Source organism: Nyctereutes procyonoides, unplaced genomic scaffold, assembly GCF_905146905.1.
Source record: "Nyctereutes procyonoides isolate TBG_1078 unplaced genomic scaffold, NYPRO_anot_genome, whole genome shotgun sequence".
Lineage (NCBI taxonomy): Eukaryota > Metazoa > Chordata > Mammalia > Carnivora > Canidae > Nyctereutes > Nyctereutes procyonoides.
In genome coordinates, this window is record NW_026575121.1 from 7,094,279 (window position 1) to 7,119,771 (window position 25,493).

General features: G+C 40.6%; 1 protein-coding gene across 4 annotated transcripts in view; it reads left to right on the forward strand.

The window, feature by feature from the left end:
• The window catches only part of ENOX1 (ecto-NOX disulfide-thiol exchanger 1), a 550,745-nt gene that overhangs the window by 95,531 nt on the left and 429,721 nt on the right, over nt 1–25,493 (forward strand). For 3 of the 4 annotated variants that reach the window (XM_055336178.1, XM_055336176.1, XM_055336180.1), the window contains exon 2: nt 22,596–22,660. The gene's annotated coding sequence lies outside the window, so the exon portion shown is untranslated. Of the gene's footprint in view, nt 1–12,180; nt 12,210–22,595; nt 22,661–25,493 lie in introns of those variants that run through there. The other variant, XM_055336177.1, reaches the window with a different exon arrangement.

A 25,493-nucleotide genomic window follows, 5' to 3' on the forward strand; every position in this document is an offset into this window, starting at 1 on the left:
TCTGTTTTTTTATAAATAAATTTTTATTGGTATATAGCAACACTCATTCACTTACATATTGTCCATGTCCCCTTTCTCACCAAAACACCAGAGTTGAGTAGATGTGGTAACCATATAGCTGGCAAAGCCTAAACTTCTTTGATCTGACCCTTTATAGAAAATTTTGCCAACGCTGGTCTAGTCGATTGCTAAAGTCTATCAATCCTGCCTTCTTAATATTCTTTTGAATCCTTCTACTTCTTTCCATTTCCAGTGTCTTTTCTATGTTCACGTGGACTACCATTTCTGTGTATGTAGTCTCACAGTTTTATAACCCATTCTCCATGTGGCAGCCAAAGTCATCTTGCTACAAGGAAAGTATTGAAGATCTATTTATTGTTACTCTTAGCCTACTCGACTAATACAACTCCCAAATCTCTGTGTCTTTACTTGCAACCCAAGTCTCTCTTTTAAAACTCAGCTCCAAATACCACCTTGGTTAAAAATCATTCAGTGGCTTCCCAATGCCCTTAGAATAATATAGGTGAGGCTCAGCCTTGCCTCCTGGCATAAATCCTCGACATTCTTACCTTCTTTAAGTATTTCACCTGCATTGTGTTTTCCCTTGTCTCTGGGCCGCCTTCTCTTTCCCACATTCCCCTTTTACCTGATTAAGCTTCACTTATCTGTCCAGGCCAAAATGTCCAAGATACTTGGTCTAGGAGGCCCTTCATGACCTCCAGACGAGGTTTGATCTCCTTCCTCTGTGCTCCCATACCACCATGTGTTTCCTCTGTCATTACAGTTACTATACTTTACTCACCTTATTATTTATCACTCTTCTTCCTACTGACTGTAAATTCTGCAAGAGGAGGGACCGTGTCTATATTGAGTCCTGCTGAATATCCAGCATCCATCATACCTGGCACATGGCTGGCAGGTTGTGGGCAGCAATGTGGGATAATACCAAGTCACATTTTCTGCCCTTTCCTCTCTCCAGGAACTTACAATAAGAACTTTTTGTTGTTGTTGTTGTTGTTTTGTTTTGTTTTGCTTTTTGAGAAAAGATTCTAATTGAATTAGTTCAAACCAGTGATTAAGGGAGCAAGTTATGAGATAGGTAGGCTTGGTAGGTGTAAAATTGGAGAGATGGATTCTGTAGAATATAGGAGCAGAGGAGCCTACAGCACACACACACACCCACACAACCACACACAAAACACACATTCACAAAGTGCCAAAAAACATCCTAGAAACCTAATACCTCAAAAAGGCATGATCCACCCCCCAGTCTAATTGCAACAGTGCCAACTATCTTCAGTCATAAAGAGTAGAGAGAAAAGAACACTTCTTTTTGCCCTAAAGAGAGTCTTTGAGCAAGTTGTCATTCATTCATTGTTACATTCAATCTTTCACTTGTTTGTTTAACAAATTTTTGTTCAGCCTGATACCAGATGCATTGGATACAGAGATTAAGGGGGAAAAGGGAGCTATTACATTAGTGGGAAGGCAGACACTTAAAATATAATTACAGGACAATATGGTAAGCACTATAATTTAGCAATTTGCACAAAGTAGTATGAGAGCACAGAGGAGGAAGCAAATTTTGTTTTTACCTGATTCTGGCAATATGAAATGGAAATGTATGTACACTTTCTGTGGTGAGGCGTGAAGGGGGTGGGCAAAGCTCACCTCTCTTGTGTAGTTTTGCTTGGGGAGTTTCTTATTGCTGCCTTTCCCTCCTTTTCTTTAGGGCTGGGATGGAGATAGTATGCTGTTTTCCATGTGAATTTGCTTGGCAGATCGAATAATTCATGCATTGCAGCAGGACTAGCAGTAGCAATGATTTGACATATTCAGTTGAGTCATAGCAGAGAAGACAGATATTGTTCCCATGATGTCACTAGCCCTCCCAGCCTCCCCAAGGAGGAGACACAGTAGGAAAAACCCGGTTCCTAGGCGTTGACCACTTGAAATAGCCAAATGGGGGCAAATCATACTTGAATAAGAATGATACCATGTGAGTGAAGTTTGAGTCTATGTGGGAAACTTTAACAGACGACTCGCATGGCTAAGAACAAACCTGTCTTTGTGGGCAAACGTTCGTATGCTTCACCTTTAGAATCTCCTTTTGCCTCACAAAACCAGATAACAGAGAAATGAACTGACGGTGTGGTTGCAGAAAACCAGTGTTTTCCTCATGTTTCTTTCTTTCTCTCTCTCTCTCTCTCTCTTTTTTTTTTTTATTCTTGTCAGAGCCCTGTGGTTGCTGTTGTTGAGGAATTCTTGTTTTTTTCTGCTCACCGAATTGTGATAGAAAAACTCCCTGGCCACTGATAGTGTTAGTAATTAATAGCATGGATTCATATCCCATCTCTGCCACTTATTAATTGGGAAGACTTGGATGATTTGCTTAATTAAGCTCATTAAGCCTCAGTTTCCCCATCTTAAATGATAATTTGGGGCACCTGAATGGCTCAGTCGGTTAAGTGTCTGCCTTTGGCTCAGGTCATGATCCCAGGGTCCTGGGATGGAGCCCTATATCGGGCTCCCTGCTTCTCCCTTTCCCACTTCCTCTGCTTGTGCTTTCTCTCTCTCTTTCTGTCAAATAAATAAATGACATTTTTAAAATAAAGAAAGTCTTTTTTAAAAAATGAGAATGTTAATGCTGCAATCTAACTCAGATGATTGTCATAAAGATTAAATGAGATTAGGCAAATACATTCCTGGTATTTTTATCCTAAGAGCTCCTTACAGGTTTGCCATTAGGTCCCAAAAGGTAAGCCTTGCCTATTGTTTCTTCTCTGTTTAGAATGTCAGACATTTTCGTTTGTCATTCCAACCGCGGCAGTGGCAAGAGTCTGCTGAAATATTGCCCTAAATTCTCATATGTGACTTTGACTCCTTGGTTGGTGTGTGTTGGCTGAGACTTCACTTAGTTTAGGAGATTTCTCAGTGTTTAAAGCCATGTGATGATCTTTTCCCCCTTGGGTCTTCTAAAGGCTGCAGCAGGTTTCTTCAATTCCAGAGGCGGGTTAATCTAATAAGTAATGGGAACGCCTCTCAGCAAGCCACGGTGTTCTCATTCCTCATAATGCCCAGGGGGCAAGACTAGCTGGGCTCAGTGTGGACCTCATAGTCCTCTGGACACTCACGATGAAAAACAGCAGAAGAATTCAGTTGTCCATAATTTATGAACCTTTATTCTACTACCAGCACCTCAAAGAGAAGAAAATCTGCCACCATTTAACAGTTCTCAGATTTCCTTTGGAATTAATACCTGATGTAGTTCAGGTCTGAATTGCCAAGTACATTGACTAATTTCTTCATTCTGTAAGCCATTTACAGGTCACTGCTCAGATGTTGGAATACCTGTTTTAGGCTAACAGCAAGGTGCTCAAATGACTCTTAGCTGTGCCCTTACACTTGCATTCACCTGGGCTCCCCAGAGAACTACCATGCTGGGCTCCTCACCATTAGCTTGAAGTCCTGCATGGAGGCCTCATTAGCATCGAAGAGCTCCTCCCCTTGGCCTTCCTGGCAGCGACTTGCCCAGGGGAATGGAAGGAAACTATGCAAGAGGCAGATTGCAGTTACTGGAAAAGTGAAACTTTTTGCAGAAAATCAACTAGATCTGGTTGTAGGGAAGTATGAAGAGACTCTGTGTAGGAAAGGGTCATCCAAGTGAATATGAAAGCTGAGGCAGGATCTTGGCACCAAGTTGCCTTTAAAGCAAACACCGTAGAGAATGACCTTGGGGATCCTGGGAAATTGAGGACTAGCAGCATGATTTACACAATGAGGCCAAAAAGAAAGTAAGCTCTTAAGGAACAGTAATTTCTAAAGACTGTCAGCCCTAAAGAGACATTCTAAACGCTGTTTCTTTGAAAACCATTCCAAAACCCAAATATTTGTATTGATACTATTTAATTATGATCACAAAATGTTTGGATTTGGCTGATACAATGTATGTGTTCCCATTTGGTAATTATCTAGGGGAAATATTGTTCCAAAAAGTTCGGAGAAAGACAGAGCTGGTCACTGTCTGTGATTGGCTGTGGCTGTCGTGCATAACGGAGCATTGGTTTAATTAAGTTCTTAATCCTTCCTTCTCTCCAAAGAGGTCATATCATTCAGTGCGGTAAATGCAAACAGGGGAATTCAGTTGTTTCTGAAGATTACCTGTTCTCTGCAGGGTGATGGTTCTCAGAGGAGTTCCAGGGCCTCAAAAACAAAGATACTATTATTCCCCAGTCACTGGTGTGGATTAGGAGTACTATCATGGGATTGCTGATCCCATTTTAAAAGAATTTTGATTGCCCTTCATGGCCACATTGTGGGTCATCAGAACCTGCTACATTTAAATGTCTGTGTTAAGAGGCATCCTAGGACATGAGGCTTTTGCTTATTTTCTTCCTTGATATAGATAGGCTCTTCTCTCTTCTCTTTGCTGATTCAACTCTAGTGTCCTATTGAGTATAGGTGGAGGAAATCTTTTCTGACTCCGGTAACTGAAGGTATATATCTCTATCATGGTTTCAAGAACTTGACATTTACTGACATGCTTTATTCTTTCCAGTCATTAAAGTAGTATCGTTTAAAGAATTTAAGGGAGCAATAAGATAGTTCCATAAACAGCTAAAATACAAAACAGCAAAAGGTACGGGAGCTCAAGTAAGGGAGATGTTATTTCTGGTTAGGACATCAGAACAATATCATGGACTAGATTATATTTAAGGTAGAACTTGAAAAAGATTGGTTTTGAAAGACGAGTGATTCTTTGCACAGATACACAGACATGTACATTTTTTTGATTGAAGTACAGTTGACATGCAATGTTATATTAGTTTCAGGTGTGTGTACAGCACAGTGGTCCAACAGTTCTGTACATCATGCATTGCTCAACACCATAAGTGTAGTCACCTTCTGTCACCATACAACCTTATTAAAATATTATTGACGATAATCCCTGTGTTGTAGTTTTCATCCCATGACTTACCTATTTTGCAACTGGAAGTCTGTACCCTTTAATCCTCTTCACCTATTTTGCCCATTCTCCCAACCCTTTCCTCTGGCAACCACCAGTTTGTTCTCTGTATTTACGGGTCTGTTTCTGTTTCCTGTTTATAGTTATGGGTTCCATATATAAGTGAAATCATACAGTATTTGTCTTTCTCTGATTTATTTAGCCTGATATGCTCTAGGCCCATCCATATTGTCACTTAGGGCAAGATTTCATTCTTTATTATGTTAATATTTCATTGTGTATATGTAACACATCTGCTTTATCCATTCATCTGTCAGTGGACCCTTAGGTTGCTTCCATACCTTGGCTACTGTAAATAATGCTGCAGTAAGTATAGGGGTGCATATATCTTTTTAAATTAGTGTTTTTGTTTTCTTTGGGCAAATAGAAGTGCAATTTCTGGATCATAAGGTAGTTCTATTTTTAATTTTTTTGGGAATGTCCATACTGTTCTCTGAGGTGACTGTATCAATTTACATCTTACCAACAGTGTGCAAGGGTTCCTTCCCTTTGCTCCACACCGTCACCAACACTTGTTTATTTCTTATCTTTTTGATACTAACTGTTCTTACTGTCATGAGGTGAGGTCTCATTGTGGTTTTGACTTGCATGGCCCTAATGATTAGTGATGTTGTATCTGTTGGCTCTCTGTATGTCTTATTTGGAAAAAATGTCTATTCAGTTCCTCTGGCTATTTTTTAATTGGACTATTTGTAATTTTTTGGTGTTGAGTTAGATGCATTTTTTACATATTTTGGATATTAACCCCTTATTGAATTTATCATTTGTAAATCTCTTCTACCATTCTGTAGGTTGTCATTTTGTTTTGTTGATGGTTTCCTTCTCTGTGCAAAAACGCTTTTTAGTCTGATGTAGTCCCAATGGTTTAGTTTCAGTTTTGCTTCCCTGAGAAGACATATCCAGAAAAATGTTGCTAGAATTGGTGTCCAAGAGACATATACATCTTCATTAGCTTTGAGCAGTCTCTGCAGAGTCAGAATAGGAGTTCTCTTCTCCTCCAGTCCTTCCTGACATATGGTTCAGCGCTTGACACAGACTAGGTGCCTAATCCGTATTTGTCACCAGAGAAAATGAGATAAGCATCCCTTTTAGGAGGAGAAGGATTAAAATGATGTAACTGAAACATTCCACCATATCCAAGAACAAAAGCATGTCCTTGCCCAGTAACCCTGGAATGTTTTTGAAGAGGGCATCTTTCCCTTTACCTCTTTGTGGGCTTCTAAGACCCAATTACTTTGATGCTGGATTAAAGAAGTAAAGAAATGAATGAGGGTCTCAGAGGTAGAGTCTGGTTTTTACAAAATCATCCTTGGAGATAGACCTGTGGCTACTTCATCCTTGAATAAAGAGAAACCATCCCAGCAACCCAACTGAAGTTGGTTTTTTTTTAAGTCTTACTGGCTTTTTGCCTGATTCTGTTGTCTTTGACACATCTGCTATGCACCTAACTAAGAAAGGTTATACCTGATTCACAAATAGCCATCACATTAGTTTAGTGAGCTCTGGAGAGACCCAGGAGTCAGAGGATGCCAGGTCCTCTGTTCCTACCAACAGCTGAAACCCAACTAAGCAGAACACAAATGCAAAAATCAAACACCCTGAGAAGAATTGAACCAAGATGTATTAAAAGTTTCTAAGGAAGGGGGAAAAAATTGCTGCATCTTCCTACCCTGAATGCCTATTAGCAGTGATAGTTCAATGTTTCCAGGTAAGTTCTGCAACTTGCAATTTTTCTGACAGCTTCTCCTCTTTCCCAGCCCCTGCCTCAGGTTATCAAAAGACCATTGAGTTTGTACTGGGGCGGGGGGGGGGGCAGGGCATGAATCTGAAAATTCCTCCTTTCTTAACAGGTCTTCCCCTACCCTAGCTTTGCTAGACAATTGCAGGAACCTCAGGGGAATATGCAGCCAGCCAGAGAAGAGTTTCTCTGCAGTTATCTGCCATTGACCTTGGCCTAATTTGTCATGTTTTGCCTGATACTTCCAAAGATGAAGGATGAGGTACCTATTAGATTTGATGTGCCACATTCTTCCTCTGAAGCTAGGTTTGTTTCACCAGCTAATGACTTTATTCCATTATATTAAAAACCCAAGGTTTATTTTATAAGCGTGACAACTAGTCATTATATGAGTAGTATTCCACAGGCTCTAAGCAGAACACATAAAATGTCATTTCAAGTGCCAAGTTTCTTTTCTAATTCCATTTTTTTTTTACAGAATTTTGAAAGCAGCTTAAATCTAATTGGCTCCCCCAGGATCTTAGCTCCTGTTACATTTGTGGGTTTCTTTTTTTAAGAGGCATCTGGAGAGACTGAACGGCCACTGCTAGTTGGCATGCAGGGTAGGAGGATGCAGCAACTTTTTTTCCATCCTTGGAAACTTCCAAATCTTGGTTCAGTGCTTCCTGAGCTTGAATATTTGATTTTTGCAATTGTTTTTGTAATGTTGGCTTCTGTTTTTCCTATTGTTGAATTTCGTTTGAGAACTGCAACCACAACTGTACGTGGCCAGCCTGTATCAACTTGAAAGAAAAATAAAGAAAAACAAAACACATAGTAATAGTATAGATCCATGTAAATAATACTTACCGTACACAGTGCTGATAAATCCGCTTCATATGTGTCTAGACTACCAAAGGCAAACACCTATTTAGACAGCAGAGCTGAGTTATTTTTAGTGGCCCAGATTCAGATGTTCCTGTAGTCTAAACAGCTGTGAGAAGAATGCCTGAATCTTTCCTTTAATCATAGTGACATCATAACTTTGAAACCCCACGCAGTGAAGCAAATGAGAGCGACGATGCTACCCCTGATAGAGGGAAAAGAGAAAGGTTATTTCTTTTCCTGGTTTCAAAGTGTTTTAGCAAGATACTTAAAGATACGAGATAAACAACAGGAGAGTATGTGTAGTATCTATTTTAAAATATCTTATTAAAAAGTATTGAAAGCTTCTGGTTTTAGAACTTCAGTGTTCCATTGTGGAGTTGAAAGCTGGGAGCGAGGAAATTGAACATTTAGGAGACTATTGACCTGGTTTGGGCAAACCATCCTGAAGACATTCAGAAGCCAGATGTGGAAATGTGTTGAAGGCTGTAGTTTGGCTGCCTTTGTTGATGGATTAGAAATAGTATATGGAGCAATAGCAAGAAATTTGTTCTTCCTTTTGGAAGATAAATTATTTGAAATTTCTGTAGTCAAAGAGCTTTATCTTATAATAATTGATATCTTCTTTACCTAAACAGAGACCAGGAGAATGACAAGAATGGGCTCAAACTTTGTTTTGGTTAAGTGCCTCTTTAGACTGTGTGTGTGTGTGTTTATGTGTATGCCCCAAGTGGGAATATCTGTTTAATTGAAATCTGATTGTCCTGTTACTGGTTAGGCAGGACCTGCCCAAGCATAGAAAAACCTAATTTAAGCCTTAGCAGGCAATGAAGTTAATAATAAAACATGTCTATTGAATTAAAAACAGTATGATTCTTGTTAATTCATTTAAAAATATTTCTCAAGATTTTCTTCCCAAGATAAAAATTTGTGCATCTGCCAAATGGGACAAAGGCCAGCCAGATTCCTTTTCTGTAAATGTACTCCTTTTGTCATCCTAGGAGAGACAACCCATGCCTGGGGCATAGGGAGCCCCATTTTAATTTTGTGCCACTTTAGAGTTGTACAACCAGGGACAATGACTTTGTCTTATTGGCCCTCAGTTTTTCTCATGTATAAAATAAGAGGATAGGATTATGTGACTTCTAAAGTCCTTTATACATCCAATATTCTGTGAAACAAAGTGTAAACAGTGGAAAGAAACATAAAGAAAAGCTAAGTGAAATAGCCCAACACTTGAGGAAGGATTTTCTGAGCAGAGAAGGAAGAGATTGGCCAAGCCTGAGCAAATGTCCTCTTCTCTCTCTCATTCTCTCTTCAGTTCAACTCCTGCCTATCTGGGGGCTTTAAAGAACTCAGAAATTTGAGACATCTGGGTGGAGGAGTCTGTTGAGCAGCTCAGATCATGATTTCAGGGTCGTGAGATTGAGCCCCAGGTAGGGCTTCCCACTCCCTACAGGTCCTGCTTTGGACTCTCTACCTCTGCCCCTCCCTGGTGCATGCACTCCCTCTCTCTCTTAAATGAAAATGAATCTTTAAAGAACTGAAAAATACAAATCCATCTGCACCCTTTCTTTTTCTCTCCTTTCCTCTCCTCTTTGTCATGTTTCTCTGTTTCTTTACTCTCTCTCCACACCCTCACTCACTGCCATCTTTACATCTCTATGAGTGGAGGGTGTAGTTGGGATTTGTCAGGAAGACACAAGGATAGATAATGATCAAATTTGTTGGAAATATAGTTTTCCCATTTGTTTCTCCCCCTTTCATTTCCTAAAATTTGTTAGAACTTCACTTTTATTAAATAAAAAATGAAAAGTTTTAGCTTCTGGATCATTATGTTCATAATGAGACAGTTAAGACAATCACGATGGTGATGCTAACCATGAGTGCTCACTGTGTGCCAGGAACTGTTCTTAATGCCCTGAGTGTAATGACTTATGTAATCCTCACCCCAGCACTGTGAGGTGGGTCCTGTTATCACTGTTATACAGATAAAGACACTGCATTAGAAAGGTAAAGACACTTGTCCAAGTTTCCCAGCTAATTATGGAAAAGTTGGGATTACGTCCTAGGCAGTTCTTTTCCAGTGTTACTGCTCTTATATGTCTGGCTTCGCTGCATCTCCTCTGAGGCAGAGATAGTATGTTTTATTCATTTTCTGTGTTCTCTTGAGAATTTGGTGCAGTGCTTGAGGAAAGTATACCTTGAATTCATATAACATTCAATTACAGGAACACCATCCTGGCCGGAAGAGAAAGCTGTCCACAGTAGCTGTGCTTACCATGACTTCCCAGGTGGTCTTGTGTATAAATGTTTGACTTTTGCACCTATTTCCTTTCTGTGTCAAACCTATGAACTCCTTTAATTTGGAAATCTTTGTTTTAATAAAGAAAGTTAGGCTCTAGTTTAAGAAAGTTGAATTTCTGTGCAAAGAGAGAAACTTTAGTATTATTTAAGCAAATGTAGCTGGTAAGTTAATATATGAACTGAGTGGTATTTGAAGAAATAGGTTGGAACGAAGGGTCAATGAAGCTCTAGATGTAGTTGTTAGGGGAAAAAAATCTGTTAAGGTCTTATTTGCCTGGATGTAGTTGACTTCTTTTGAGAAATACTAGGTTTTTCACTTATGAACATTTGACACACATACAAAAATCAATATGTTTACACTCCAAGTCCAATATTTCTGCTCCTACATATGATACTAATGGTGAGAGAAATGAGGAAAACAGCTAATTCTTTTTATATTTGCTGCCATGGTGTAAGGGTAGTGCCTTCTTGCTAGGGTTTCTGGATTACATGGCAAAGGATGCATTGTTTATTCACATGTCCTCTAAAGCTTCACTTCTCTGGTGGTCAGATTTCCAGCATTTCTATCAAATAGAACATATATTTGTGCCTAGAAGGATAGGATCATGGGAGATTAATGTTGGGAAGAACCTTAGGATAATTTAACCCAATTGTTTTATGTTGCAGATAAAAATGTGTACAGCCCCAAACGAGTAAGGGACCTAGCTGTGGATTAGAACAAACTCTCAAATAGAAAACAGAAATTACAAAGGTTGCATAGTGTTGACTCTGCTAATTCAATTTAGAACTATCTGTTGAGTACCTTATAATGTGTAAGACACTAGGGATAGACAAATCAATCTTAGACCAGGAATTATATGGGTCTTCCTTGAAGCTCTTACCAAATATGTGTTCATGAGGCCACAGATGAGAAATATCTGAGAATGATTTCTGGTGAACTCTTTGAAGATGACAAAGACTTTGTTCTGTAAATTCCAGTGTCTCATGCCTTCCAGGAGATGAAACTGCTGACCACAGGAAGAAATGAAAGGAAGGATCACAGTGTAGGAATCTGGGAATATTTAATATGAGCAAATCTACAAACTTGAAAAGGCTCCAAAAGATTAAAACCTTTCATTCCAGTGCTATGTCTTAAGTCTGTGTCCACAAACCCTAAGTCAAAAAAAAAAAAAAAAAAGGTTAGAGTTCTTTCAACCTGCTCGTATAGCAACGTGGGTAAGTGTACAATACATTTTAGAAAACTTTCAAATATGGGGTATTGGTGTATAAAAGGTGAGCTTCACTTCTCTGGGACATTTACTCAAAAGGCATCAAAATTTGTTGAACGCCAACTGGGCACAACTTATCTTTAGACCATAAATAGAAAAGTTAAATGTTCATGGAGAGGAAATTGACCCATCTTTGTAAATAAAGTTGATGTTTAGCCATTAGCTTTACGGGAGGGTTTTATATATGGAAATACTATTATGAAGGCTGGTGTGCAGGATCACACTAAATGTGGGATAAAGAGAGAGGGGAGAGTAGGTAAGCTCTTGGAACTTCTACAGCCCAGGCAGTGGCCAAATCTGTGACTTCATTTAACTGGCACACCAGTTCTACATGGTGCTCAGTGTTCTCCCCATCTTGATTGTGAGGAAGCCTGGAATTAAGAGGTGAGTTAATTTGCTCACAGTGATATAGTTGGCAAACAGCACGATTTGAGACTGGATCCCTGTGATTGCAAATCCTAGGTTTGGTCTGTTGTGTCTGAGTCAAGTGACATTTCATTCTTCACCTGACCTGGAGGGTAGCTTGATGGACATATGAATTCTTTCATTTATATGTCCTTCCATCTCTCCATTCAACAAACACTTGAGAAGCAGCTTTATGCTGGACTCAAGAAGAGGCAGATATGAATTAAGAGAAAATTTGAACTACAGAATAATATATGATAAAATCATATGAAGGTGATTGTTTTCTATTTTAGCCTATAGATTCAGTGCTATTACTTTAAGATCATACCTCTTTTATTTGAGGGATTTTTTAATTAAAAAAAACATTGGTTAGTCATGAACATAGACTTATATTATTTGTAATTAGCAGATCCTTTTTTTTTTTTTAAGAGAAAGCATGTGCAAGCAGGACGGGGGTGTGGAGGAAGGAAGAGGGAGAGAGAAAATCTCAAGCAGGCTTCACACCAGCATGGAGCCCAAAGGGGAGCTCAATCTCACAACTCAGATGACCATGACCTGAGCTGAAATCAAAAGTCAATGCTTAACAGACTGAGCCACACAGGTACCCCCATTTTTAAAAATTGCTTGTGGGTGCCAAGTTGGTGATGCTGGCTTGGCTTGGATTGACTAAACAAGGCAAACTTTTTTTTTTCTCTGTACCTTCAGGCTGCAGGATAGCTTCCCTGTCCAGTATTCTGTATACCTATATTATAGGCACAACACTTATTGTAGCATATCCCAGATTTCCAAGTAAGTGGGGAATCAAATGTTGATTTTTTTTGCCGCACCTTTTTTTTTTGCTTTTCTGAATGCATGAAAGTCTAGATGAATGAAATTTAAGGCATATAGAGTTAGAGAAGAATAAATACAAGAAATATACCACCACCATATTCTAAAAGCACAGGAGTTCAAGTCAAGATCTGGATTTGGTGGCACCTGGGTGGCTCAGTCAGTTGAGTGTCTGACTTGGTTGTGGCTCAGGTCATGATCTCACAGTGGTAGGATTGAGCCCCGTGTTGGCTTTACACTCAGTATAAAGTCTGCTTCAGATTCTTTCTCCCTCCCCCATACCCCTACCTGCTTGTGCTCTCTCTCTTTCAAATAAATAAATAAAATCTTAAAAAAGAGAGATGATCTGGGTTTGAATGAAAGTTCTTTCTCTTGTACAAGATTAATCTCTTTGGGCCTAGATTTATTTATTTAAGTGCGTATGTTACATAATGTTGTGGAGACTAAATGACACAATAGATGTGAAAAGTGCTTTGCAAAGACAGTTACAGTGTGTGCTTGTGCACAGATCTTCATAGGATGCTCACTATGATAATTGGCAGGCCAAAGTTTCAGGTGTCATGTGAAGATAATAGGCTATTTAATATTGGGATCAGGCTGTGAAGGAAGGAAAAATATAGAAAAATAAATGGAAAGAGATGGTTTTGACTACAAGGGGGTAAGAGTATCAATATTTACCTGATTTTTGCCTGCTTGATTCCTCACCGTTTCCTAGTTTCCTATAACAGGTACCATTGGCATCCTTGCAACCTCTGCTCCTGGCCTATGGAGTTGCCTCATAGTGGTGTTAGAAGGCCACCACCTTGAATCTCTCCTTGGTTTCTAATCCACTGCTTTTTTCCCAGTCAGTCCTAGTATTGTATTTGTCTACACTCCCCAGGCCTCTATCTTGATCACGGGCTTAGGCTCTTTGTAGGAGCAGGCTCTCCGAGTTAGGTTCCTATGAATTACCCCCATTTTGCCTTGACTCTTGCCATCTGTCTTTTCTGAATTCACTTGGTAATCTCAATTACCCTCCTACCCAAAAAGAAAAAAAAATCTAATGGTATGAGAAGATGGTGTGTCCATGCAGTAAAAAGCGTTCCCTAGGATAGAATGGACAGGAATAGATAAGGCCTGGGTGGAGGATCTTGATGTGAATGGAACCTTGCTGAGAGCCTGCAGAGACTTTCAGAGTGAGCCACCTGAGTGTTCTCCGTGTCAACTGTCCTTCTGTGCGTGCTGAGAGCATATCCCTTATATATCTTCATGAAAGCACTTAGTAAGAAAACCAGTGGCAGAGGAGAGTGGTTCCCATTATCATACACGATTTTAGCCCAGAAAAATGATTTTATCAATCTCCAGGTTGAAGGATGGGGGGTGGGGTGTAACTGACCAAGCATCTTAAACTCTTTCTTCCGAACCCAGGCATTCTCAGTCTAGTTATTGTGAGAACCACTGACTGTGGTCATGTTGTCCATTAATGGGACTGTGCTGTCTCTGGAGGGGTCCTTTGGAGAAACATTATTAGAGAAAAGCAGTAGAGAGGAAGTCTGCAAATCAACAAGAAAACAAACAACCCACATTCAGAAAGAACAGAGAATGTATGACTCACAGGGACAAACACAGAGGCAGACACCCCCTCACTGTTTCCCTTTCAGACTTCTAAATGTTGTGAGGTGGGAGTCCTCACAGCTTCTGAGGGAGAGCCTGGCAGAATGAAGTCTATTTTTAAAACTTGTATAGGTAGTACACAGACTAAACAGCATGTCCAGGCCTCCCAGTCCTGTCCCCAGTGTTTGTCTTCCTGAAGTATGATCTGACTTATTTCAGTGCTAACTGCACCTGGCTGAATTTTACCCTCTTAAGTGATGTTGCAAAAACCAAACCTGTTAGCTCTTTGATTCTAGAGTTTTTGTTTTCCCTTTTCCTAAAATTTGTTCAGGCTTTTGGTGCTCTTTGAGAAACCTGAGGAACAGAAGAGGAATTCCAGATGAAGTGTATAAGGAGATAATGTTATGCCAGTGAGTCACGGGCACATGCGTTCCTTCCGTTGATGAGGAAGCTCCATCTGTATAACCCCTAGGAGGGTTTCTGGAGAGTTTGTGCACGGGGACCATGTTACTTGTAGTTAAAACGTCCATTTAAAAATCTGTGTCACATTCACTTTAGTGTTTGATTTGCTCTGTGTAAGGTTTGCTTCAGTGTTACTGATTTTTTTTTTTAAAGTTTTGTCAGCCACATCTTCTAGATTATTTAAATAGCATCCAGACAGGATGAGCTACAGGCAAGGTGGCAGCAGCAGCCCTTCCGCATCCAGAATGTGTGTTCTCAACGTTGAGAGCAGCGCTTGCAGGGCTCCCTGTGCATTCTGGATGATACACAGGAGTGTGTGATGTATGTATGGTGTGATCTCCTACAAGGACACCTGTTTCCCAGCTTCAGCTCTGCTGGTCACTTGCTGTGTGATCTTCAACAAGACCCTTCACCTTATTTTCCCTCAGCTCCCTTACAAGTGAATGGAAATAACAATATCTTTCTCTTTAGTCCTTGAAAGATTACTGAGGTGATGTATTTGCTTTAAAATTGCAAAAACCACTTCCTAAATGTTATATATATTCACATATATCCGCTTGGATATAGATGAGTGTATGAATGTCCATGACTCGCACACACGTACATTTGTTATTCACATGAAGGCAGGGATCACACAAGCGGAACTTGACTTCTTTGGTGGATGCAGACACCCCTACAGCTTCTGTAGGTCCACCACATGGTACATGGCACCTTGCGTGATCCTCGTAGGTGGTTCCCCGGGGATCTTCTCCATCTCCGGAAATACTGTCTCCTCCCATTCAGAAAACATCTTTGATTCTCTTTCTCCCTCACCCCCCCCACATCCAGTCTCCCCATCACCAGTCCTGTCAGCTCTTCTTTCAAATGTATTTTCAAACCCACCCACTTCTCCCACCTTCCACCAGACCACCATCACCAGCCTCTGTTGGTTGCCTGTCTATACTCCATTTTCCACACAGTAGCCAGGGCAACGTTTCAGAATAAAACACACTGAAATGAGCCCTGCTTAAAACTAGGCGGTGACTCCTGGTGCTTTTAGGGTCACACTCAGACGTCTAACCATGACCCTTTTACTCACCTCCATGTCATTCCTCTCTGCCTTGTTCACTAGATTCCAGTAAAACTGAGCTTCTTTTAGCTCAACACACCCCACTTTTTTAAAAAATATTTTTATTTATTTATTCATGAGAGACAGAGAGAGAGAGGGAGGCTCAGACACAGGCAGAAGGAGAAGCAGGCTCCATGCAGGGAGCCTGACGTGGGACTTGATCCCGGGTCTCCAGGATCATGCCCTGGGCCGAAGGCGGCGCTAAACTGCTGAGCCACCCGGGCTGCCCCCCACTTTCTTACCTTAAGGATTTTTTAAAAATAGACTTGATTTTTTTGGAGCAGTTTTAGGTTCACAGTAAAACATAGCAGGAAGTGCATAGAGTTCTCCTGTGTCTCCTGTCCCCTACCCCACCACGTGCACAGTCCCTTCCGTGGTGGACATCCCACCCCAGAGTGATGCATTTGTTACAATTGGTGCTCCTCCACTGATGTGTCCTTACCTCTCAGAGCCCATAGTTTACCTCAGGGTTCATGCTTAGTGTTGCACATTTTATGGCCTTTGACAACAATATGATGACGTGTATCTACCCTTGTATAATATTATATGGAATCATTTCGCTGTGTGAAAATCCTCTGTGCTATGCCTCTCATCTCTTCCTCTCCCCAATCCCTGGTAACCACTGATCTTCTTACTATCTCCACCAGAGTTTTGCCTTTTCCAGAATGTCATATAGTTGGAATCATACAGATTATCTTCTTTTACTTAGTAACATGCATTTAAGGTTCCTGCAGGTCTTTTCATGACCTTAAGGATTTGTTATAGCTTTTTGCTCTGCTGGGCTTTTCCTGTCCACCCTATTTAACTAGCCTGTCTTATCACATCACCCTGTTGTATGGTCTTCAGAGCACTTAGCGACCTTCTAACATGGTGTTGGTGTTGGTGTTTACTACCTGTCTCTCCAGCTAGATCTTAAACTCTGTGTGCATGGAGGTCTTGTCTGCCTTATTCCTGACCGTACCCCACAACCTAGAATAGTTCTTAGTCCACAGTAGGTGTTCGGTAAATGTCACAAATTACCTGCATATTAACTAAGACCCTTTGGCTTTCCTCTTCTGCTCAGTTTTCAAGATGATGAACTCTCTTGTACACTGCTTCAGGTTTTGTTCAGAAGAAGAGGCAGACATTCATGCTAAGTCACTGAGTCTGAGAATGATTTCTTGTTCACCTTTGGCTTCTGAAGCTCTCTTGGTTGTCTGCTGAATTTAATGGGTCTCCAGGCGAACAGCAGTTGGTAGCCTTGGAGAGAATCAGTCACATTGCAAGAAGAGAACAGACGCAGTAGAAAATGATTAAGGGAAAATAGCAGAAAAGTATGATTGAACATTTATTGAGTCACACATTGTAGTCAAAGCTGTGTATAACATAAAAGCGAATTAGGAGACAAGTCAGATATAAAATGAGTGAGCACACACAAGCACACAAATACTGCAAACGAGGAGGGTATTTCTTCAGGTGCCTTCTCTCATTTACCAAACTGTAGTCTTATCAAAATATATAGGCTTGTTCAGGAGGAAAATAATGCAGCCAGTGTTTGTGACCCAGTCATGCCCTATGGGGCACAGACAGGCCTGCAATTTCATTACTGCTTTTTAAAGAAACTTTCTCTAAGGCTAACAGACTTTCTGGGGAGGCCAAACCAAGTGAAACTGAGTTTAATGTTCTCATTAAGATGTTAAAGAGGCTTTGTTCATGAACGACTAAAGCTGTAATTGCTTTATCCTTGTAAACTATGAAAATATGTGGTGATCTCTGATAGAGGCATTCACCCAGTCTCCTCTGTCTGGAAGATCTGTTTAATGGAGGGCTTGGCTGGATCAAGGGACTGAGAAGTAGCTTTTCCAGATTACATCTTTTAGGAACGTAGTGGCAGTGGTGGCAAGAGGTACTCCTTCATTGATCTGTTTTCATTCTGTAGCTCTTGGTTGGTATGTGCTGTTTGACTATTTGATCTTAAGTTCAGATTTGGAAATCGTGTAACAGATGAACACACTATATATACACATGCACACAAATATTGTGGAAGAAAGTAGTTTTTTTTTATCGTTCCCATAAGCACTAGCTTATTGAGATGAGAATATAAGAAATCCAAAGATGTTGAGGTACTGGAAAAACTGAACAGAAAATTGATGTTGAAAAGATAACATGGGAATCACATGGGGAGAAGGCACTTAAAACTGGCTTTGGGGGTGGGTATCAGATTCCTCCCCACTTCTCTTTTCCATTCTTAATGCCCCAGTGCAAAAACACAGCTGCAGAACTTTAGGTAGTGAGTACAGATGGCAAATATAGCTATTTTTTTTCTTTCTGGAAATGCTTATCATACTATATAGATATGACTGAAATTGTAGAGCTGGGATTCTTACACAGCTAGCCAACTAGATTGCTGAAAACCTCAAAATGAAATTTAGAGGGTAAAAGAGTTAAATGCTATATTTTCTTCAATTCCTTATTACTAGAAAACCCTGTTTGTTGAATGCTAACAAATCAGAGTCTCATGATATAGTAATGTAAGTAATATCTAGGGATTGTTTTAAAATATTTTTTTCTGTTTCCATTGTTCTGTCATTCAGATGCTTTACTCGAGATCAGATTTCAATTAAAATACATGTGTCCTAGAGCTGTCAAAGTCTTTTCTTCAAAGGGTCAATCCTTCTTTTCAGATGTGAGTGCAGGGCATTTGTTAAAATTGATTCAAGTCTGAGGGAGCACCGGAGTTGAAAGTTAGCACGGGTAGTTCTTCCTGTGTGATAGATAGGTTTCTGAGGAGTTCTTTTCTGGAGGGGTGACCATCTCTGCCTGATGATGTTAGGGTTAAAAAGGACCTCTTAGAGTTTTTTTTTTTAACATGAAGAAAGTGAATTTCAATTTCTGGAACACTGTTGATTATACATAATAAAATATATTTTTTAAAAATTATGAAGAGATTCAGAGCAAGATAGAACAAATTACCACTGCGGGCTAGCCCTGCTCTGCCTCTAACTCCTGTTTGATTGATATGGAGTCACTGACTCCTGTTTGATTGATATGGAAGTCCCTGTTTTGCTGTTTTGGGGAACTGCTAATGTGGTCCCTGCATTCTGAGGTGAATCCAGGGAGATGGGGACTCTTCAGGTTCTGTTTAGGCATGACCTTATCATGTCTCCTCTTCCTCTTATCCAAGGTAGGATCAGAGCCTATAGTGAATCCATTCTGGAGCTTTCTTGGTTTGCTTAGGAAATCTTGGTGGGGGGTTGGCTGTGCCCAGGTCTTCACTCCCTAGTGTGACATAGAAACTATTGAGGAAGTATAATGGTGTGATGAGACTATCAGTAATAAAAGGGTATATATCATGGGAACAAATGGAAGGACTAATTTATCCCAAGCTAACTGTGTGTTTTTTTTTTAGAACTTTTGTCCACTTTTTAGAGTTTTCTATCTGCTAGTTTGCTATTAGAATGTTGGTTGTCACATTGGACTGCTCAGTGTCCCGACCCAATCAGCCCCTCTTCTGTTTACTAGATCTTGGAGGCGAGTTACATCTAAGACCCTATTTTGACTATAGGATTAGATAACAAGGCCAAAATGTTGGAATTTCCAAAGTGCTTTAGTTGTGATAGTGTTTTCCTCCAGCTACTTCATCTGTTGCGTCTTAGGCCTCTATCGATTGGTCAGTTGATTGTTTGGTTAATTAACTCATTCTTTCATCAAATATTTTGGAAGCATATACTATAAGCAAGGGGCATATTCTACATCTAAGGACTGGGATAAAAGACTAGGATTTGTCTACAAAGTTTTGCCGATAGTTCACAGGGGTTGAAAATAGAGTGAAATGCCTAAAGAAAACCAAATTGCTTTTCTGCAATTCAGAGAGTATGTGTGAGATTGCCATATCAACAGTCTACTCTGTAGAGTTCTCTGTAAGTGCATTTCATGTGGGAAGTGGTACCAGACATTTTCTGTATTACAATAATCTTCATATATTTATTAAGCTGTAACTTGTAAGGCTTCCTGATGGGGTGTTAAATGAGCCTTTTTGTGTGCTACATTGTGTCTTTGTCAAGAAGCACTCAGTTAACTCTGACCTGTGTCATTAATCTTCTTTGGGCTGGTAATGAGGCACATTTCAGTCGTTCCAGGAGGGTCTAGGGGATCTGCACAAAGAGGGAGAAGACTAATGAAAAGGTTGGATTCATGGTGGGTTGGAGGGAATGGCACTTAAGGAAAACTAGGGGTAAAATGAAACCCTTTTGCCTAGTATATTTTATATTTTTGTACCCATTCAGCAAAGCAGCTGGATAATCCATAATTGTTTGACATTTTAAAACTAAGAAAATGCTAAATTACTACATTTTTAAAGTTTTTTTTTTCTTCTCAATTGTTGCCCAGGCAGGTTAGGAGAATCTGGAAACTCCAAGTATGACAGTGGGACAGTAGAAGAAGCCAGCAGTTCTATCGTATTTCTAAGCTCTGTGCTTGGGAGAACTGGCTCTATACTGATAACGGAGATTGACTCTAGGAAAGGAAAGAGAGTGTAGAAGAGGGGAACAGAAGTGTGGGGTATTAGTGGAGCAAAGGGAAGAGAGACCAAGGGGAGAGAGTAGAAAGATGTTCGGTTGTCCTTGCTTCTCTCCCTTATCTCCTTTTCACAAAAGGAGGGTGTGGAGAAGCAGCCGGATTGAAAAGAAAAAGAGGAGAGTTGAATTAGAGTTGGGTTAGAGTACACCTGAAAGTACTAATGGAGAAGGAAGATGAATGAGAGAAATCACCAGAGTAAGTGAGGGGCAAGGAGAAAGGGTAAGAACTATTTAAATGCACAGAGAAGAGAGAGGCACAGAGAGGGGTGAGCACACGGTGGCCACACTGAGAGCCTTCGATTGCTCTCAGCGGTGCACCTGTCAAATAGCCAGTGTCCCTTGCCTGAGACATATTCCTGACTTCTGTATTAACTTTAATGCAATTCTCTTTATGGTCCCTGAATTGCTGGTTGTGGTTTCATTGACACTCTCTGTGATCAAATAGTAAATGTGGAGGCACGGTTCTGCTATCCCTGCCCCCTTGCCGCGCTCCACAGACTTCTGAGTTAGGGCTTCTTGCATTTGATGTTTACCATTCCTCCTTGTCTACAGGTAGGAGGATTGAAAGGGGGAAAAATGTTCCTAAGGGCCGCCACATTTATAGCTCATCCACACAAATATTGAAAGAAGTTTAAAAAAAAACTTATAAGGGGCACCTTCAGTTCAGGTCATGATCCGGGGTTCTGGGATCGAGTTCCGCATCTGGCTCCCCACAGGGAGCCTGCTTCTCCCTCTGCCTGTGTCTCTGACTCTCTCTTTGTGTCTCTCATGAATAAATACATAAAACTTTAAAACAAAAACCCAAAAACCTATGTGAAACACAATCCAGTGTTTTTTCTAAGTGAGATAGTTGACTCTCATTGCTGGTCTAGGTACTTGCCTAACCTAACCCTACACTCACTGTGCCTTAGGTAGGCTACTTTTTGAAAAATCTTTCATCTTTTTATTTTTTTCAAAGCTGAGTTCAGGAAGCCTTCCTAGGATTCCAGTGTGCACTTGTACCCACCTCTGCAGCCTGGTTTTCTGGGCTGACCTTTCCATGTTAGACCTACAATTCAGTTTAAAAACTCTGTCCTTCCACTTTTGGGCTCTTTGTGCAATGTTTGTTATTACAGATCACCTAACGAGATGTTCAATAACCGGTTATAGAATGAATGAATGGCCCCCACTGCTGGTCTTTTGACTATAAAACAAAATCCTTCTAGAAGTATGATATGCTTTTAGATACCAGTTTACAATTAGCATACATGTTCTGGAAATGAAAAGTTGATTTAGGCAACAGGAAGTGGTTACTGGGGAGTTCAGTAGATTCCCAGATTAGTGATGGATTTCATTAACTCCCGGACACCAGAGGACAGTCTTAGAAGTTTCAGGCAGCTTATTTCTTGTGATTCTAGTAATCACAGGCCAGATGCATAATGCACTTCGGAACCATGCTTCTCAGACTTTAAATGTGCTTCAGAATAACCTAATGGTTTTGGTAAAATGCAGATTCTATTTCAGTAGGTCTCAGGTAGGCGCTCAGGTGCGATATTTCAGGCTCCCTGGTGATGCTGATGTTGCTGGTACATGGGTCCAACTTGAGTAATAAGACTTGAAAATACTTTCTAGAAAATAAAGTTGGGATTTATCCTATGAAAATGTGTAGTTGCATTTTTATGGTTTGCACAACAGATTTTCTGAAAGAAAACTTATAAGTATCTAACGGTTATTTCATCTTAGAAAATTTGTAAGAAGGCCATCTCACACTTAAAAATTGTAAACCTGTACTGGTCAGCCCCCCAAACTGCTTTGGAATGATACTTTAAGTTGTACTGCCTTTAATTAATATACAGCTTTATTTATTTAGGCTTTTGTAGATTTGGGAGGCCCTCGCTCTTGCATGAGCCCTGATGGAGCTACTTTGGCAACAAGGACTACTTTATTTTTTTTTATTTTTTATTTTTTTACAAGGACTACTTTATTTTTTTTTTATTTTTATTTTTTTAATTTTTATTTATTTATGATAGTCACAGAGAGAAAGAGAGAGAGGCAGAGACACAGGCAGAGGGAGAAGCAGGCTCCATGCACCGGGAGCCTGACGTGGGATTCGATCCGGGGTCTCCAGGATCACGCCCTGGGCCAAAGGCAGGCGCCAAACCGCTGCGCCACCCAGGGATCCCTACAAGGACTACTTTAAAAGCAGAAATATTCTTTGGAAGATTGACAGTTCATGGGGTGTGTTTATGATAAGACCTTCACATTTAGTGATTGTTACCAGGTTAGCACCATGCAGGGACGTTCTCCAGGGGCAGTCAGTTGGAATGGCTAGGAATAGGGAAAGGGCAGTGTTCAGCTCAAACTTTGCAAGTGAAACCTTGCATCTGCTTACATGCGTTCACACAGCTCTCTGAAATTGATGTTCAGAGTTTCTTCTAACAAGATGGCCTTTATTTTACAGGTCTCTGCAGCCAGCATGATATCATCTCTATAAGACGTGGAGGAAAGAGAGCTCACCATGCTCAGGTAAAGGGATGGTGTTTCCAGGGAGCGACAAGTAGGATAATGGCATGTTGTTTGTCACTGTAGGAGAGGTGATTCAGCTTAATTATACCATTGACATCATTCTCTTATGTGTGTTTCACTCACTTATGCCTGGGGTGCAGAGGGCTTGTCATAGGTGAGCTCAGTGAACTAGCATGCATTTGGGGAGCATCTGCAAAGTACCTACAACAGGGCTTCTGTAAACAGCCAGTGGGGGAACAGGACTAGTCACGGACACTCTCTTTCCATTTTCTACAGAGTTAATGTGGAATTATTACTTTTGTTCATCTTTATTACCCTATCAGAAGGCTTTTATCTTTTCAACATTTATGTAAATATGTGAATATTGAAACTCTTCTAATTAAAGTCTTATCTCTGTCCCCTTATCTGGAGTTGCTGTTCTAAATATTCTTTGCATTTTCCTTTTAAATAAATGCATGTCCCACAACTTTGATTTGCCCAAATAGGTCACCAAGATTAATTTTCCATTAACCTTTATTGCTTCTGTTTCTTTCTAATCATCTTTTTAGAGGATTAAACAGTTCCCATTGGGTCAGACTTAATATAGGATATAAATCATCTTTTTCTTTGATGGCATTTATGGAACTGCTGTAGAAGGTGGTGATCGGTGGTCCAGTGTAGAAAGACTTACTCAGAGAGTTTTATTGACTGGCAATCATGTTGTTGGCCTCACTTCTTTCATGACTCAATTTATAGTACTTTCCTCTGGTGGCTATAACAAAGTACCACAAGCTGGGTGGCTTAACCAACAGACCCTTGTCATCTTACAGTTCTGGAGGCCAGAAGTGTGAAATCAAGATGATAGTGAGGTTGGTTTCTTCTGCGAGCTGTGAGGGAGAATCTCTTCCATGCCTCTCTCCTAGCTTCTGGTAGCATTCAGTGTTTCTGGTGTAGAGATGGCCATCCTGCTCCCTGTGCATTCACACGGTCTTCCTTCTATGTGTGTCTATCACTGTGTTCAAAATTCCCCCACTTTTTTAAAATATTATTTATTTATTTATTCATGAAACACACACACACACACAGAGGCAGAGACACAGGCAGAGGGAGAAGCAGGCTTCATGCAGGGAGCCTGACGTGGGACTCAATCCCGGGTCTCCAGGATCACACCCTGGGCTGAAGGCGGCGCTAACCCGCTGAGCCACGGGGGCTGCCCCCAAGTTTCCCGTTTTTATAAGGATACTTTTCATTTGGATTTAGGACCACTTTAATGACTTCATCATAACTTGACCATCTGAAAAGACCCTAACCCCTAAATAAGGTCACATTTACATGAATGAGAGATTAGGACCTCAACATCACATTTCAAAAGCCATCACACTATCTGAAGGAAGGAGACTTAACTCATCTTGGTACCCCTTAAAGAAACCAGCACAAACTGCTTAATATTGGTTGAATGAGTGAATGACAAAGACCATAATGGCCCTGGTCAAATTGAAGTTGAAAAAGAAAAAGTGCAGCGATCAGAGGTAGACAGGTATCTGATCTGACCCTTGGCTTCAGTGAATTCTTCATTTCAGGATAGTCCAAGTTAAACAACATCATGAATGTGCTAAGGTTTTTCCTTTAAACATAATAGCAAACACAGCTTTTATAAAATAGAGTCCTCTGTGTGAGCAAGCCGTGCCTTCTCATTTCAGGCTGAACTGCCAATTTACATGCCGCCTCTATCAGTACATCAAGATATCTTTCCAGCTAATTCAATACCATTTAAATCATTCTTAGGCTATTCTTCCCTCCCAGCTGCATTGCCTTGCACTTATTAAATGTAACGTTCTGTTCCCTCTCACTAATCTGTGAAGACTGAGACAGATCTGCTCTTGTGTCATCTTCCCACCCCCCCTCACTCTATGGCTCCTTAGCTCAGAATTATTAAAAGTTCTCTTTCAAGTGTTTAGATTCGAGTGTTGATAAAATACGAGGATCCTGGTCTCCAGGTAGCACTTAAATGACCCATTCCTTAGAGATGTCTATTTAGAAAGCCCCTATTTCCTGTAAGGGTGGAGCTTTCTGGCCATGTCTACCTTACTTCCAGGAAAGGATTACCTTTTTGTACCAAAAGGAAGCCTCCTGCTGAGAGTAGTCTAAGGTCAGGAGGGATTCCCTCCTTTAGGAGCCTGTGAATTCATGTCAGCCTGTGAGTTAATACTACATGTTGTCAGGCCAAGGTCTACATGTAACTGAGTGCCTCAGGCCCTGGCCTTCCTGAAAGCTGCCCAGCAGGTGGGCTGGAATAATTCATTTACAATCTTCTCAATCCCATGGAAGCTTTCATGTTCTTGAGGGTGGGGCTGCAGCCTGTCCCATGGCCAAGTGATAGCATTGGCCTCGACAGCCTGGATTTATAAGATGATGACAGGCAGTGGAAAATGAAAATGAAAATAAAATTCATTTTACCATTTTTCACACCGACATTAGTCCGAAGAAAATTGGTAAATCAAATGACAGATATTTATGGAGTGTGTGCTGCACGCAGGCACGGTTCCACTGGATGCTATATACCGACGTATAACTTCATCCTGGTGTCTCCACTGCTTACTTTTCTTTTCCATTTTGTTCAAGAGCCTACTACCCTTGATTAGAGGCCTTCTATAACTTACGTGCGACTCTTCTTGTTTGGTTTGTGAGAGTGTCTGTAGGGCTTCATTAAAATTAAAACAACCAGGGCGTCTGGGTGGCTCAGTCGATTGGGTGTCTGACGCTTGATCTCAGCTTGGGCCTTGATCTCAGGGTCATGAGTTCAGGTTCCGCCAGGTGAGGCATCTACTTAAAAAAACATCAAAACAACCAAATT